Source organism: Amblyomma mixtum, chromosome 10 (assembly GCF_055824585.1).
Source record: "Amblyomma mixtum isolate Tamu chromosome 10, ASM5582458v1, whole genome shotgun sequence".
NCBI classification, from domain to species: Eukaryota; Metazoa; Arthropoda; class Arachnida; order Ixodida; family Ixodidae; genus Amblyomma; species Amblyomma mixtum.
The window spans coordinates 125,465,452-125,480,070 of record NC_143021.1 but is presented as its reverse complement, the minus strand read 5'-3'; positions in this window follow the sequence as shown (position 1 = coordinate 125,480,070).

Here is a 14,619-nt window from a genome sequence, read left to right as displayed (position 1 = left end):
CCACTCCGCCATGCCAGCTTTTTTTTTTCTTTATTGCCTTCAAAGGCGTGGGAATACAGTGCATTACAACATATGTGACTATTTACATGGCTATTAACATGGCTACAGCACTCCTCGCTTCCAGCGACCATTCCAACTTCTTCAGTTGGGATAGATTCTGGAAAAGGGACACAATTTCTTCGTCAAAACCTCGGTCTTTTAGCACATCGTAAATTTTCAGGACACTCAACAAAATATTGATACACAGATCTGGCTCCAGGATCGCAATGGCTATATGCCATGGCACTACGCCACACAGCATGCAAGCCAAGTAGAAAAATGGTGTCATATGGAGCTCCATCGTTTTCGACAGGCAGAAACCTAATGCCGTGCGGAGTGAGCGGCAAATCTTTCTTTATGGTTCGCTGCAACACGTCCCAAAATAAGATTGCATTATTACAGTCGACAAAAACATGGTCAGTTGTTTCCTCCTTCCTACACAGAAGGCAATGGGTGCCCCACGGGACGTACATGTCTCTTTCATAAAACCAGCTTTTAACAGGTAAGGTACCTGTGTGCAGCTGAACGAAGAAAGTTTTTGCTGAAGGCGTTACCCCCATTCTTCTTACCCTCTTTAACACATTTTGTCCCGGTGAGGCCCCAAAGGCCGACCGATACAAGGGAGCGGGAAAAAGGACGTGTAATAAGTCTTCCTTAAGTTGCCTTTTCTTCACAGTTGTCAAATATTCTCTGGAAAAACGGGTGACAAGGAATCGATAAGATGCGACAACCTCACGGAGGTAACGGGACACACTGTAGCGACCACCTCCGGCAGAGGAGATTACAAAGTCTGGGAGTGCATTTGGCAACATAAACTGAACAAAACACTGGAGGAAAGGGTTTCTTCACTCGCGGATAAACTGAACAAAACACTGGAGGAAAGGGTTTCTTCTTTCGCGGAGAAACATGAAGCGCATGACCAATGGGCTTAAAAACAAGTGAGAGAGGGAGAGACCCCCCTCGGCGACTCGCCGAAAAAGATTCGTTCGGGAGGTTCTCTCCCAACTGGACTGCCATATAAATGTCGCAAAGATGCGATGGAACTTCTGTATATTCACCCGTGTACCTCGATGGTTTGGAATGAACAAATGCACGTCTAGGGAATACGGTGTCTTCGCTCACTGCCATCCTCCTCCCTTCCCTTCCGGCGAGGTTTAGGTGTCCACCGAGATATGAGAGAGAAATTCATTTCCTTTCCTCAAAAACCAATTTACCGACGAGCGAGGCGTAGAACCGAATGAGCGATGGCGTTCTATGGACTCCCTTGCAGCGTTGCAAGACGCTCTCGCGTTCCACTCTTAGAGGCGAAGCTTAACATCTTAACCACACATCAGTGACCACACTTTAGGTAAAAAAGTGCACCCCCCCCCCCTGAATTTTGACAGGTGTCCACCGAGATATGTGAGACAGTTACTGCGTAATTTTCTTTCCTCAAAGAGAATTTTCATTTTCTTCATTACGGGCCATCTTCGTCTTCTTTCACTCCCACTTCCTCCGTTCCTCTACGGTGCGGTCCAGGTGTCCACCGAGATGACAGAGATTTACTGCGCCATTTCCTTTCCTCAAAAACCGTTGCGTTGAAACGGCAAGGCATCGCGCCGAACGGGTGGTGGCGTTCCGTGGACTCCCTGGCAGCGCTACAACACGCTGTCGCGTTCCACTCCTAAAGGCGAAGCTTAAGGTTAAGCTTAATTAGCAGTAAATTAGTATTCAGGCATTAATCAGTAATTAACCATTAATTAGTGATTTGTCATCACTTAGTAATCAGTACTCAATTACATGTGACGCCACCAGTGCCACAGAAGCACTGAAAGTGGTGCGGAAAACGCTTTCGCCTCTACGCAGTTTAGACAGTCAAAGTGCCCCCTGAATTTTTTAAAAATATTCGCAAGAGCTGGTGCAATTACATCTGCGACGTATTTGACGGGTTTTATTTGAATGTCATCGATATCCCTACTGCTGATGTTGTTTAAACTTCTAATTGTTGAAATCTCTTCCTGCACTGTGACTGGCTGTAAAAATAAAGTTCTGGTTTGGTTTGGTGGTTTGGTGGGGTTTAACGTCCCAAAGCGACTAAGGCTATGAGAGACGCCGTAGTGAAGGGCTCCGGAAATTTCGACCACCTGGGGTTCTTTAACGTGCACTGACATCGCACAGTACACGGGCCTCTAGAATTTCTCCTCCAAAGAAATTCTAGACGCCGCGGCCGGGATCATTCCTCCTGTTCATATATTGGCATGCGTTGTGGGAACTACCTGGTGTACTCATATTGGTAAAAAAAGTGTTGAAAGCATCAGCCAGTTCCGCCCCTTGCAAGTCCTTGCCCTTAATAGTAAGTTTGGACATGCAGCTCCTGCTATTACCACGGCGTAGTAACATATTTAGTTTGTCCCAAAGCAGTGCGCTCGGTGCATTTTTGACATCCACAAAAGATGAGAAGTAATCTTTGCGCGCAATGCACAATTTCTTGGTTAATTTGTTTCGATATTGTTTGAAAATCATCAAGTCATCAAGATTACGCGTGCGAAGAAATTTTCCGAACAGCCTGTCTTTTGTTCTCATTTGCTGGTAGAGTTCGTATGTTACCCATGATTTCAGAATTTTTCTATTTCTGTGGCGCTTTTTTACAGGAAAGTGAACTTGGTAAAATCCTTTAAAGATATCTAAAAATGCATCATAAGCATTGTCAGCATCGACCAAAGTCAGGACCTTTCGCCAGTCTACTTGAATCAATTCTTTTCTGAATACATCGAGGGCCGCTTCAGTTACTGGCTGGTAAAGGTTTTCAGCAGGCGGATGTTTAGGAATGCTGGCAACATCTATGCAAAAAACACCGGAAGATGATCACTAATAGAACATGCTAATGCACCAGCTTTTACATCCGATAATACAAAATTTGTTATGAAGACATCCAATACTGACTGGCAATCAGTTGTTATTCTTGTTGGATTATTTATAACATTGTTAAACCCATTTGACAGCAGAATATTGGTAAAATTGGTACATACAGGAGTATAAATACCCATATCAATGTTGTAATCACCTGCAGCTACCAACATGCACCTGCTTTCCACAATAAACGAAATAAAGCTTTCATAAAATTCAAGAAATGTTGGAACATGCCCACTTGGCGGCCGATAACAAACCGAATACAGTACTTTATCCGCAAATAAAGATAGAACTTCGTAATCGGGAGTTACAATACTGAAAGCGTCTACTTGTTCGCAGTCCATTTGTTCTAAAGTCAGAACTGCGACACCACCACCGCGAACACAAGGTCGGTTGAGCCTTCCATTATAAAAAACGTCACTCTCATTTTTGCTCCATGTTTCACTGAACATGATAACTGAAAAATTGAAAGAAAATTGGCTAAGGAATTCATCTAACAGAAGTGCTTTGTTTCGGACAGATCTGGCGTTTCAATGCACAAATTTCAACGCATGATGTCCCAAATGAGATACCACATTGTTCAAGTCATCTCGTGAATAGAAATCGTGTTCATCCATCCCTAGCTTCTCTGTTCAGGAATGATACTGGCTGGTCGCATCATTTGGGCAGAAGGCGGTCGAGGTCATCACGGCTTCTAACGTGAATTGCGTTTGCACCATCAGACATTCTCAAAAGAACCTTTCCATGCGTATGCCACACGTATTTAAAACCAGCTTCTTTGGCCCAGTTCTTTGTTGCTTGTAGCAGGTCTCTGTTGTGACGGCTCAAGTTTTCCTGGATGAAGATGCGTGGATGGCTATCATTTAGCTTGCACTTTTTAACCAAGATTCCCTTGTCGACTGCCTTGTGAAACGGACGATTATTCCGGGAATTTTGTCTTTCTGTACGGGTAGCCTGTGTACCGAGGCAATGTCATGATCGACCAAATGTGGCGTTCCAGCTGGTCTGCAACTCCGTTTAGCACATTATGCAAGTTTTCACCTTGCACGAGAGGCACCCCATGGATTTCTAAATTAAGCTGCCTATTTCGGAATTCAAGTTCGTTCACTTCCCGCCGAAGCTGAGCCTGAGCAGATTGGTTCTCATCCTCCTTCATTTCCAGCTCCTGTACGTGCTTTCTAAGTACCTTAATTTCATTTTCCTGCACGCAAATCGTTTTTTTCAGTTCCTCAAAAATGGCAGACATGTGCGTAAGATTCCTCCATAGTTTCTACTCGAGCGGCGAGGGAAGGTAGGCATTCTAGCTTGTGGGGATTGAGCTTCTTGGGCTACCCGAGTGTGCGCCCGCTTCCGCCGTTTCGTTCGTTAGAGAGACCCCCCGTGGGGTGTCCGCGAGCGGAATGCGGCAGCCGCGCTGCTTGTCCTCCCTTGAAAGGAAAGCTCTTCCGAGAACCGCAGTAAATCACCCTCCCTTCCGTTCTTCCCGCTTCGACCTCGCGTCCCCATTGGGTCACTCCGAGTGACAGTTAGGGGCGTTGTTTCGGCGAGAGGTCCCGAGCGGGAAATGAGCGGGGAGATCGCCACCGACTCGGGCAGCAGAAAGGTGCGTAGAGTTTGGCTCCCGGGTGCCCCGGCCTTTGCCGGGGGCCCAAGAACGCGGGTGCTTTAACGTGCGCATCTAGTATGTATGCTTGAGTCCAGGCCCGAACCTCTGGAGTCGTGTAGCCCGCCTGTGCGGCGCCGACGCGCTCCGGATTCGGGAGGGCCTGATTTGGCTGGTTCTCCGTCATCGCCGGGCCATTGCCGGTGACGACGCGCGATGAGCCATCGATGTGCGACCTGCGTCGTCAAGATGTGCTCCGCGTATACCCCATCCTTCCTCGTGTTGCGTTGCGCGCGATTTAACCCTTTGGTTGGCCGCGCGGCATGCGATCGCCCTTAGCTGTGCTGTCACGCGCGTATGTAGTCTTTGCTTTGCGCGCGCGGCTCCGCGGGCCCGCTTTCGGGTGCTGCGGCGGGGCTACGGGTTGCACCGAGGTCTGGGGATTAGTGCAGTGTTATGTAATGCAGCTTTCTGTGTAATAAACACTTGTGCTCTCAAATAACTGCGCCTTCCTTCCTTCGGAGCAAGAGCGCAGGCGTGCACCAAACACTGGCAGAGCCCTGAGCTTGCTTCGGCCCGAACCCGCGATATGTGGGCAAAGTGCTACCTAATTAGCACACCGTCACTCCGGTGTTGACGAACCCACATAATTGGCGCCCAACGTGGGGCAGTTCCTACCTTTGTAGTTACTGCATTCTGTTGCAAGCTTCAGGGCTAGTTAAGCCAGGTGGTAACGCGCATGAGACGCCTTTCTATCCTCCGTTGCGGGTAGTTAGGATCTGTTAGCAAACTTGCGAATTCGTAATTTCTGGTCGATGAATGCGTGAGAAAGGAACCTTTATTCGGAACTAAAGCAATTCAGTCAGCCGCCATTTGCGTGGATGCTATCGCGCTGGCGCCGAAGGGGACTACGCGTACGAGCATCCCCGCGCCGCGCCGAGGAGTGGCACAGCAGAGGCCTGGCTTCGTAGGACGCTGTGTAAGGGCGGCAAAACTGGCCGAACTCCTCGGGAGTAGCTAGGATTATCTCCAGCCCAAAGAGCTTTTCAGGGCCCAACGCGGTGACCCCTTTCGCGTTTAGAATTCACGGTAGTCCCAGGGAGACAATGCGTCGGAAAGTCGCTGGTATTGCGTCGCGCGCATGAGGCCGTGGAATTCTGTCTCTTGAGAGAGACCTGGCGCCGGAACGCTAGCTTGTATTGCAGCGTGCGCCGAGGGGCCGAAGCCAGACGGAACTGGCGTCCCCGGGGCTTGCCCTGATGGGTCATGACGGCTCGTGCTGGAATATCGAGCCCACCCAACAGCATCGCAGCATCTCTTTCTAAATTAACGAAGTTCCGTCACGACCCACGGCTATTGATGGTCAGTAACGCAGATTTACCGCGGGAAGGCACTCGTTCTCGCTTTCGAGGTGTTGAGAGCCGATCCGCCGAGTCCAGGCCTAGCGATACCCGCGAACCTTTGTTCCGCGGCGAAGAGGGCCAAGATGGCGCGAAAGGATTTTTCCTTTCTACGCGCGCGTAGTTTTTCTCTCGTCTTGTTCGTGTCCTCTGTAGCGCACGGAGAAGTCGGGTTACGCTGCCGACTTGATCGCTTACTTTTGTGAGCGAGATAGGTGATGCTGAGGTCCATTGATTTCACGTTTTGGCAAGCGGGCACGACCGAAGTATACGATCGCTTTCAGTTGTCTCTTCGGTGCCTCCTCAGACGACATTCACTTTTGTGTTTTGTCCCGTGCTTGATATCGGACATCTTCCGTTGAGAGCTGAGCTCGGACTTTACCAGCCTTCGCCGGGGCGAGGCCGTTCCGCGGCGTTCCCGGAGCGAGCTACTTCGCTGAGCCTTCAGCCCGATATGTGAGTGGAAGAATGCATGTTTCGTTTCTGTACAGTGCCGTGAATGTTTCAAAGTGTATTTTCGTGCTAAATATTTCCTGTCTGTATAATATGTGTTTTGAAGTGCTTTGTTTTCTCGCATATGTACAGTGTAGTATTGTAGATAAGCAACCGCGTTTCCGGTCACTTCGGAAGACGGCCTTCTTTGTCTCATTGTGGCGCGAAGGGTCTTGTGCGGGGTTCCTTTTTTTTCCTGGAAGAGCCGGGAGGGCCTGTTGCTGTGGGGGTGAAAAGCTTTCTTTTCCTCCATGCGTGGGCCGGCGCCCTCCTCCTTTCCACTGTGCCTGGTGGCTGCATAGCTGCTGCCGTTTGCGCCTCTCGTTCGCCAAGTGTTTCTAGAGATGTCGGAGAGGATGTGTGCGCGGGCATGAATCCGTCGAACGGGGCCCAGATGTGGGAAGAGAAAGTAAAAAAAAAAGAGTATGCCGAGAAGCCGCTGAGGGGTATGCTTGTTAGCGACGTTTCGGAATGTGTGTGTGTTCCGAGTGTTTAAGTTGCTCGCATTCCTCCTTACCCTGGACCATTGTAGCGTCGTCGGGCGCTCGCCCGCTGGGGTGCTGGAAATTGTGTTTGTTTGTGAATACTTTTTCTTGTTCAGTGGCATTATTGCCCGTCAGGAGTCTTGCAGTGGACAAGGGCCATGGACCTGGCATGTTTATGTTTCCGTTTTGGGACGCCTGTCGCCGCTTTCTGGTTCCTTGAGTGCGTGTGCGCGAGCCCCAGGCTCGGCGGTATGTGCCAAAGCCGAATCAGCGGAGCTTCAGAGGCAACCTGCGCGGAGATGTCCGCATCGTAGCACTGCTGAGACATCGTCTTCAGAGCATCGTGTGCCTGGAGAGGACCGCCATCGCGGCGCGACGACGCCGGGGTGAGCTGCTTCCGGCGCATATCGGTTGCCGTTCGTCAGGACCGACCGATTCCGTCGGAGGTATCGGCTCCGGCGGCTAGTTGTGTCGAACGTTTTCCGGCGCTCTGTCGTGCGCGTTCTGATTCATTGTGACAGCATGGACGCACGTATATGTATGCCAGATTTTAACTTATGTAAAGATGTATACAGAGTGCATTGATTATGTGATGTTCGAGTGACCGCATTTGTAATTTTCTATGGCGCGAATACTTGTGTGCACTTATTGCGTAGTGTCGCATGTGTGATGTTTTGTAGTTATAATTCTCAGTAATCTTGTTGTATGGGTGTGTTTAAGGGCTGGAGGAATGGCGAAAGGCTGGTAGCTCATTGATGCTAGCGAAAGAAATTCTGTGCTGTGTGGAGTGACCGTCGCTCTGTTTTCAGAGAGACGGGGGCATTTAAGAAGAGGGGGATGTGGGGATTGAGCTTCTTGGGCTACCCGAGTGTGCGCCCGCTTCCGCCGTTTCGTTCGTTAGAGAGACCCCCCGTGGGGTGTCCGCGAGCGGAATGCGGCAGCCGCGCTGCTTGTCCTCCCTTGAAAGGAAAGCTCTTCCGAGAACCGCAGTAAATCACCCTCCCTTCCGTTCTTCCCGCTTCGACCTCGCGTCCCCGTTGGGTCACTCCGAGTGACAGTTAGGGGCGTTGTTTCGGCGAGAGGTCCCGAGCGGGAAATGAGCGGGGAGATCGCCACCGACTCGGGCAGCAGAAAGGTGCGTAGAGTTTGGCTCCCGGGTGCCCCGGCCTTTGCCGGGGGCCCAAGAACGCGGGTGCTTTAACGTGCGCATCTAGTATGTATGCTTGAGTCCAGGCCCGAACCTCTGGAGTCGTGTAGCCCGCCTGTGCGGCGCCGACGCGCTCCGGATTCGGGAGGGCCTGATTTGGCTGGTTCTCCGTCATCGCCGGGCCATTGCCGGTGACGACGCGCGATGAGCCATCGATGTGCGACCTGCGTCGTCAAGATGTGCTCCGCGTAGACCCCATCCTCCCTCGTGTTGCGCTGCGCGCGATTTAACCCTTTGGTTGGCCGCGCGGCATGCGATCGCCCTTAGCTGTGCTGTCCCGTGTGTCTGTAGTCTTTGCTTTGCGCGCGCGGCTCCGCGGGCCCGCTTTCGGGTGCTGCGGCGGGGCTACGGGTTGCACCGAGGTCTGGGGATTAGTGCAGTGTTATGTAATGCAGCTTTCTGTGTAATAAACACTTGTGCTTTCGAATAACTGCGCCTTTCTTCCTTCGGAGCGAGAGCGCAGGCGTGTACCAAACGCTGGCAGTGCCCTCGGCTTGCTCCGGCCCGAACCCGCGATATGTGGGCGAAGTGTCACCTAATGAGCACATCGTCACTCCGGTGTTGACGAACCCACAAGCTTTAGATTAATAGATCGAAGAATAGCTTTTATATCCATGTCAGTCTGGTTATCATCAGTGCTGCTACCACCTTGTACCGAGCTCCGGCAATTTTGGCATCGCCATGTTTTCTTTGCAGCTTCGGATTTTCCTTTGAATGACTTTTCAGCTATTCCCGCGCATTTTCCTTAATGGTATTCGTGCACACACTCAGAACAAGCTACACGCCCCTCATTTTCATGTAATGCTTCATCACAAGTGAAGCAGACATGGGACATTGTTTCCACTGCAGCAGAAAACCACAATAGGCCCGGCAATACAGCAAAATATACAAGTCTTTGGCAGCGACAGCAGCACAAGCATCACTACGCGTACATTAAATAGGGGAACAAACTAACCTGCACAGTTGAAATAGCACATCAAGAGATGTTCGCTGGATGCTGCCGTCGCTGCCAAATGACTGCCTCCCCGTGTGCTCTTGATTTATCCGTCTTGGATTCCTTCGTCAGGCGCGCAGGCGCAGTAGGGGCGTGCGGCGGTGATTGCTTCGGTGATCACGGCGGTGACGGTGTACGCAGCAGTGGCCGGGGCGTCACACAGCTCTCGGGAGCGCTGTGCAGTTCGAGCGGTAGAAAAAGCCAGGCAAGTCCGCAATGTCCGATGGATCCTTCACCGGGAAGCGCTTGACAATCGGGGAAAGAATGCCAGTCGTATCTGCACAGTTGAAATAGCACATCAAGAGATGTTCGCTGGATGCTGCCGTCGCTGCCAAATGACTGCCTCCCCGTGTGCTCTTGATTTATCCGTCTTGGATTCCTTCGCCAGGCGCGCAGGCGCAGTAGGGACGTGCGGCGGTGATTGCTTCGGTGATCACGGCGGTGACGGTGTACGCAGCAGTGGCCTGGGCGTCACACAGCTCTCGGGAGTGCTGTGCAGTTCGAGCGGTAGAAAAAGCCAGGCAAATCCGCAATGTCCGATGGATCCTTCACCGGGAAGTGCTTGACAATCCGGGAAAGAATGCCAGTCGTATCTGCACAGTTGAAATAGCAGATCAAGAGATGTTCGCTCGATGCTGCCGTCGCTGCCATAAGAACCAGGCCCTACCCGAAGCGGAGCGGAACCCTGGACCCCGCCCCCAGCAGCAGGCGCCGCCCCCCTGGAGGGTCGCCGTCTCGGCGCCGCGCTGCCCGCCGGCTGCCCGGGAGCCCCATCCTGGACTGGTCCTGCTGTTCCAGGCCCCCCCTGCTGCCACCATGCCAGCTTCCGGTCCTGCTGTTCCGGAGTTCCGGGCGCCTCCACCGAAGGCGCACTGCTTCACGTTCACGATGAACGCGGACGCCACGGCCGACAACATTGTCGACGGCATTGAAAGCATCGCCGGCCCGAAAGGGCTCGAAAGCCTTCAAAATCAAGGAGGGTTCAAGTTTTGTATCGCCGTGACCTCGGCTACGGCGGCACAAAAGCTCCTCGCGGAGGGATCGTTCCCAGTGAACGAGACCTCTGTCCCAGTCTCTTGCGTGGGCCCCTCCGTGGTCCACGTAACTGCATTCCGGGTGCCGCTGTTCGTCGGGGACGCGGCGCTTGCCTCGGCACTGAGCCCCTACGGCAAGGTGCTCGAGATCTCTCATCCGACGCTGAAGGGGCGACGCCACGTGAGCAACGGCCAGCGCCTCGTCAGGATGGAGATGAAGCAGGCGGTACCTAATTTCATGTCCGTGCAGGGTCACCGCGTCATGTTCGGCTACAGGGGCGTCCGAAAGGTCTGCTCACGCTGTGGCCAGGACGGAAATGTGGGCGCGGCCTCCCGCACGCCGCGGTGCGCCCGCTGAGACGAGTTCGGGCACGAAAAGGTCGGATGCGAGACGGCGTGCCGACGCTGCTAAGTAGCCCACGCCACGGCCGACTGCCTTCGGCCGCGCTCTTACGCGGCGGCGGCCGCTTCAGGGGGCCCCCAGAAGAAGCCGGCATCGCCAGAGGCGCAAACGCCGCAGGACACGGTTCCTGCCCCAGCGACGGCGCCCCCTGCGGAGCACGCGCCACGCCAGGACGACGACACGCCAGCCACTCACGTGTCGGAAACCCCGGCCGGCCGAGAGCCTGCAGCCTCATCGCAGGATCAGCCGGAGAACACCGCGGACACGGCGTCGACGCACAAGCTTACGTTCCCCTACATCGGCGACCTCCCGCCGATCTCCCTGACGAGCTCGTCAGACTCGTCCTCCTCTGGCGAGGACGACTCTCCCACCACAGCGGACGAGAGCGACAGAGCGCCCTCACGTGGCGCGACGCTCCGCCTCACCGGGGACGTCCCCTGCGAACAGCCCGGAGCGATCGACCTGCCGAGCGCCGCCGGCCCGCCTCGAGGTCCACGGCGCCGACCACCCCCAGAGGCCGCGGAGGGGAAGGCCCAGGACTCCACCGACCGCAACCCGTGTACGACACCTTTTGACCATGCCTCGCAGGGTGCGGTGAGAGATGCCACCGACTCTCTACCCTCCGCAGAACCCGTAGACTTGAGTAGGGTCTCGGGGAAGCACGCATTGTCTCAGTCCGCTGACTCGGACGGCTCGGCCGATCCGTCCGTTCCCATAAAACTGGCGCGCGCGAGCGACTCCGCCAATGGCGGGGCGCCCTAAACTTGTCGGCGGAACGTCGGCGCGCTGCTTTTTCATCATGGCAACGGTGCATCTCCTCTCCCTGAACGTTCGGGGATTTCGGTCGCTGGATAGGCAGAGGGAGGTGATGCACTTCGCTCGCGCGCAGGGCGTCGACATTCTCTTCCTTCAGGAGTGCAACTTCCGCACCGCGCGTGATGTTACCAGCTTTAAGAATCGCTTCCTCGTGCCAGCATTCTTCTCGCTTACCGACGCAATGTCATGCGGTGTCGTATTTATCAATAGTTCTCTCCGTTCATGCGCACATTGCACGTACGGCGTCGACGGTCGCACTTTGGCCGTCGACTTTTCCCTCAACGACAGACGGGTGACGGCATTGGTTGTGTACGCGCCGGCGCAACGAGGCGATTCTTCGTCGTTTTTCGAGTCGCTCGATTGCTTTATGCTAGACTCCTACCCCACTTTGATAGTGGGTGACTTTAATTGTGTGCTGGACCCCTCACGTGATGTACGCGGCCCAGGTCAGGGTCGGCCTTACGCCAGCGCGCGCTCCCTGCGTGACCTATGCGCGCAGTTCCGACTTACCGACGCATGGGTCTCGTCGCATGGCGGTAACTTCGGGGCCACATGGGAAGAGGGAGGTCGCCAGTCGGCTCGACAAGTTTTTGCTCCCGCCCGTCCTCGCGCGTCATGTAGCTTCGTGCGGGGTACTCGCGTTTCCCGCGGGCACTCCGCGCATCACCGACCATCGACCGCTGTCAGTAGTGCTGGATTTCGGCGGGTGCGCCCCACGAGTAGACTTGTGGCGAATGGATGCCAGCCTACTGACAGATTGGTCGAGTCTCACATCGTTGCAGCGTGCGCTGGGTGCTCCGGGCGCGCGCGCTAACTCATCAGTGCCGTGGGACGAGAGAAAGGGCGAGTGGCGCGCGCTCCTTATCGCGGAAGGCCGCCAGCCAAGAGCACGCATCCCCCGCGAACTTAACGAGACGCTGGCTCGCATCCGCATAGTCAAGAGAGGCGCGCCGCTTACATTCGCTATGCGAGACTATTATAATTTATTGAAGGCTCGCTACGAGACGCTTCTGCGGCAATCGTCGCGCGCTGCCAGCCGAGCCCTCGTTCAGGGTGGTGGTGGTGGTGAAAAACTTTAATCAAAGAGAGCTTGAGGGTTAAAAAAAATAAATAACCCTGCTGCATGGTCGGTATCCTTAGTCCGGGACACCGCATGACGAGGCCCCGTCTCGCGCCCGCTTGACCAGAGCCCTTTGGGACTCCAGTGTGGAGCAGGTGAGGAGGGCAGTCTCCCATGCCTCTCGGGTGGGGGTGGGGGAGGGGGGAAGGTGAGGATTCTGAGTACATGCCCACACCATGTGAAAGATATCGCAGATCTCTCCACAGTGCGGGCAGCGCCCATCTGTGTTCGGATCGAAGTGTTTTGCTATTGCAGGACAGAGAAGGGTTCCTGTCTGCAGGCGCCGCAGAGTTCGCTCCTCCGCCTTACTCAGTCCCTTGGCAGGTGCCGGGTAGAGACGGTGGCTGTCGCAATAATAAATTAGGATTTCGCGGAACCGCAGAAGCGGTTTATGAGCTTCTGAGCCATGAGAGCTAGGATGAGGAGCCCGGTGTGTGAGCGCTCGGGCGGCCGCATCAGCGGCCTCATTGCCTCGTAGACCCTGGTGGCCAGGAGCCCAGATCACTTTTGTGCGAGTTGGATCGGCGAGAGCGCGTCTTAGAATTTGCGAGGCCAGAGGTGATATTTCGCCTGCAAGATAATGTTCACAGGCCCGGCGAGAGTCTGTAATAACCGTTTTCGATTTTGGATCGGCGGCAGCGAGAGCTATTGCGACTTCCTCCGCTCGTGTTGAATTTGGGGCCCGAAAAGATAGCCCATCGACATTCATTCCCCGGTGGACTACGGCAGCCGTGAAGAATCCCGCGGGCGACGGCCCTGTGATGTCCACGTAATAGACGCCCTCTTTATACCCATATTGCCTCTCAAGCGTGTGAACCCGCGCTTGTCGTCTGCCTTCATGTGAAGCCATGTCCATGTTACGCGGGAGCGGAGCGACCAAGAGCATGTGGCGCCACAGCACCGGGATGTTCTCCGTCCCCTCTGGTATGCATGTGTGTTGGATGTGTAAGCGGTTTAGCAGGCGGCGCCCAGGCACCGTCTGCGATAGCCGCGTATATTGGTTCACGAGGTGGGCCTCCCGAAACTCCTGATAGGAGTTTACCACTCCCAACGCCTTCAGTTTGGCGTTGGAGGTAGCCACCGGAAGGTCCAGTGCTCGCTTTGTTGCCTTCCTGATGATGGCGTCAATGCGCTCGTCTTGTTGTTTGGTGGAGCGTAGGTACGGCACGGCGTAGAGGATCCGGCTGGTCACGAAGGCATAGGCGAGCCGTAGCGCGTCCCTGCCCCGCAGACCACCCCGCTTGTTGGAAACACGGCGGATCATGCGCCCTACCTGTTCACCTATGCTCTTGAGTTTCGCTATAGTAGAGTCCGGCCTAAGTTTGTTATTGATGAACAGACCCAGGATCCGGAGCTCCGCCACTTCTCTGATGGGACCGCCTGACAGAGATATGTGTAGAGACGTGTTGTCCTTGTGGTTTGTCGTGACGTGTAGAAGCTCTGATTTGGCGGGAGCACATTGGAGACCACAGTCGGCAGCATATGCTTCGACTATGGTGGCGGCCTGCTGAAGGCGGTCCTCTATCTCCCCAAGGCTCCCCTCGGTGGTCCAGATTGTAATGTCGTCTGCGTAGAGTGCGTGTTTTATGCCATCTACCTGAGCCAGTCGGCCGGGCAGGTGCATCATGGCGATGTTGAAAAGGAGCGGTGATAACACCGCCCCCTGCGGTGTACCTCGTGTACCCATAGAGTACGGGCCGTACTCCTCGTCCTCGATCCGGAGGAGTGCCTGACGCGCAGAGAGGAAGTCTCTGACATAGGCGAAGACCTTCGCCCCGCAGTTAGTGGTGTTCAAGTTAGAGAGTATGGTGGCATGTTTAACATTGTCAAACGCCCCCTTAAGATCGAGGGCGAGAATGGCCTTGTCGTTTTGTTGCATGGCTGTGGGTCGTATTATGTCCCTGTGTAGTTGGAGTAGGACATCCTGTGCAGACATGTGCGGGCGGAACCCGAACATAGTGTCTGCAAAGAGGCCCTTACCCTCCATGTATGGAGAGAGGCGATCCCGAACCATCGTCTCCATGAGCTTTCCCACACACGAGGTTAACGAGATGGGTCTCAAGTTGTCCGTAGTCACGGCTTTACCTGCTTTGGGGATGAACGTTACAAGGGATGTTTTTCATTCGAGTGGGAGCGG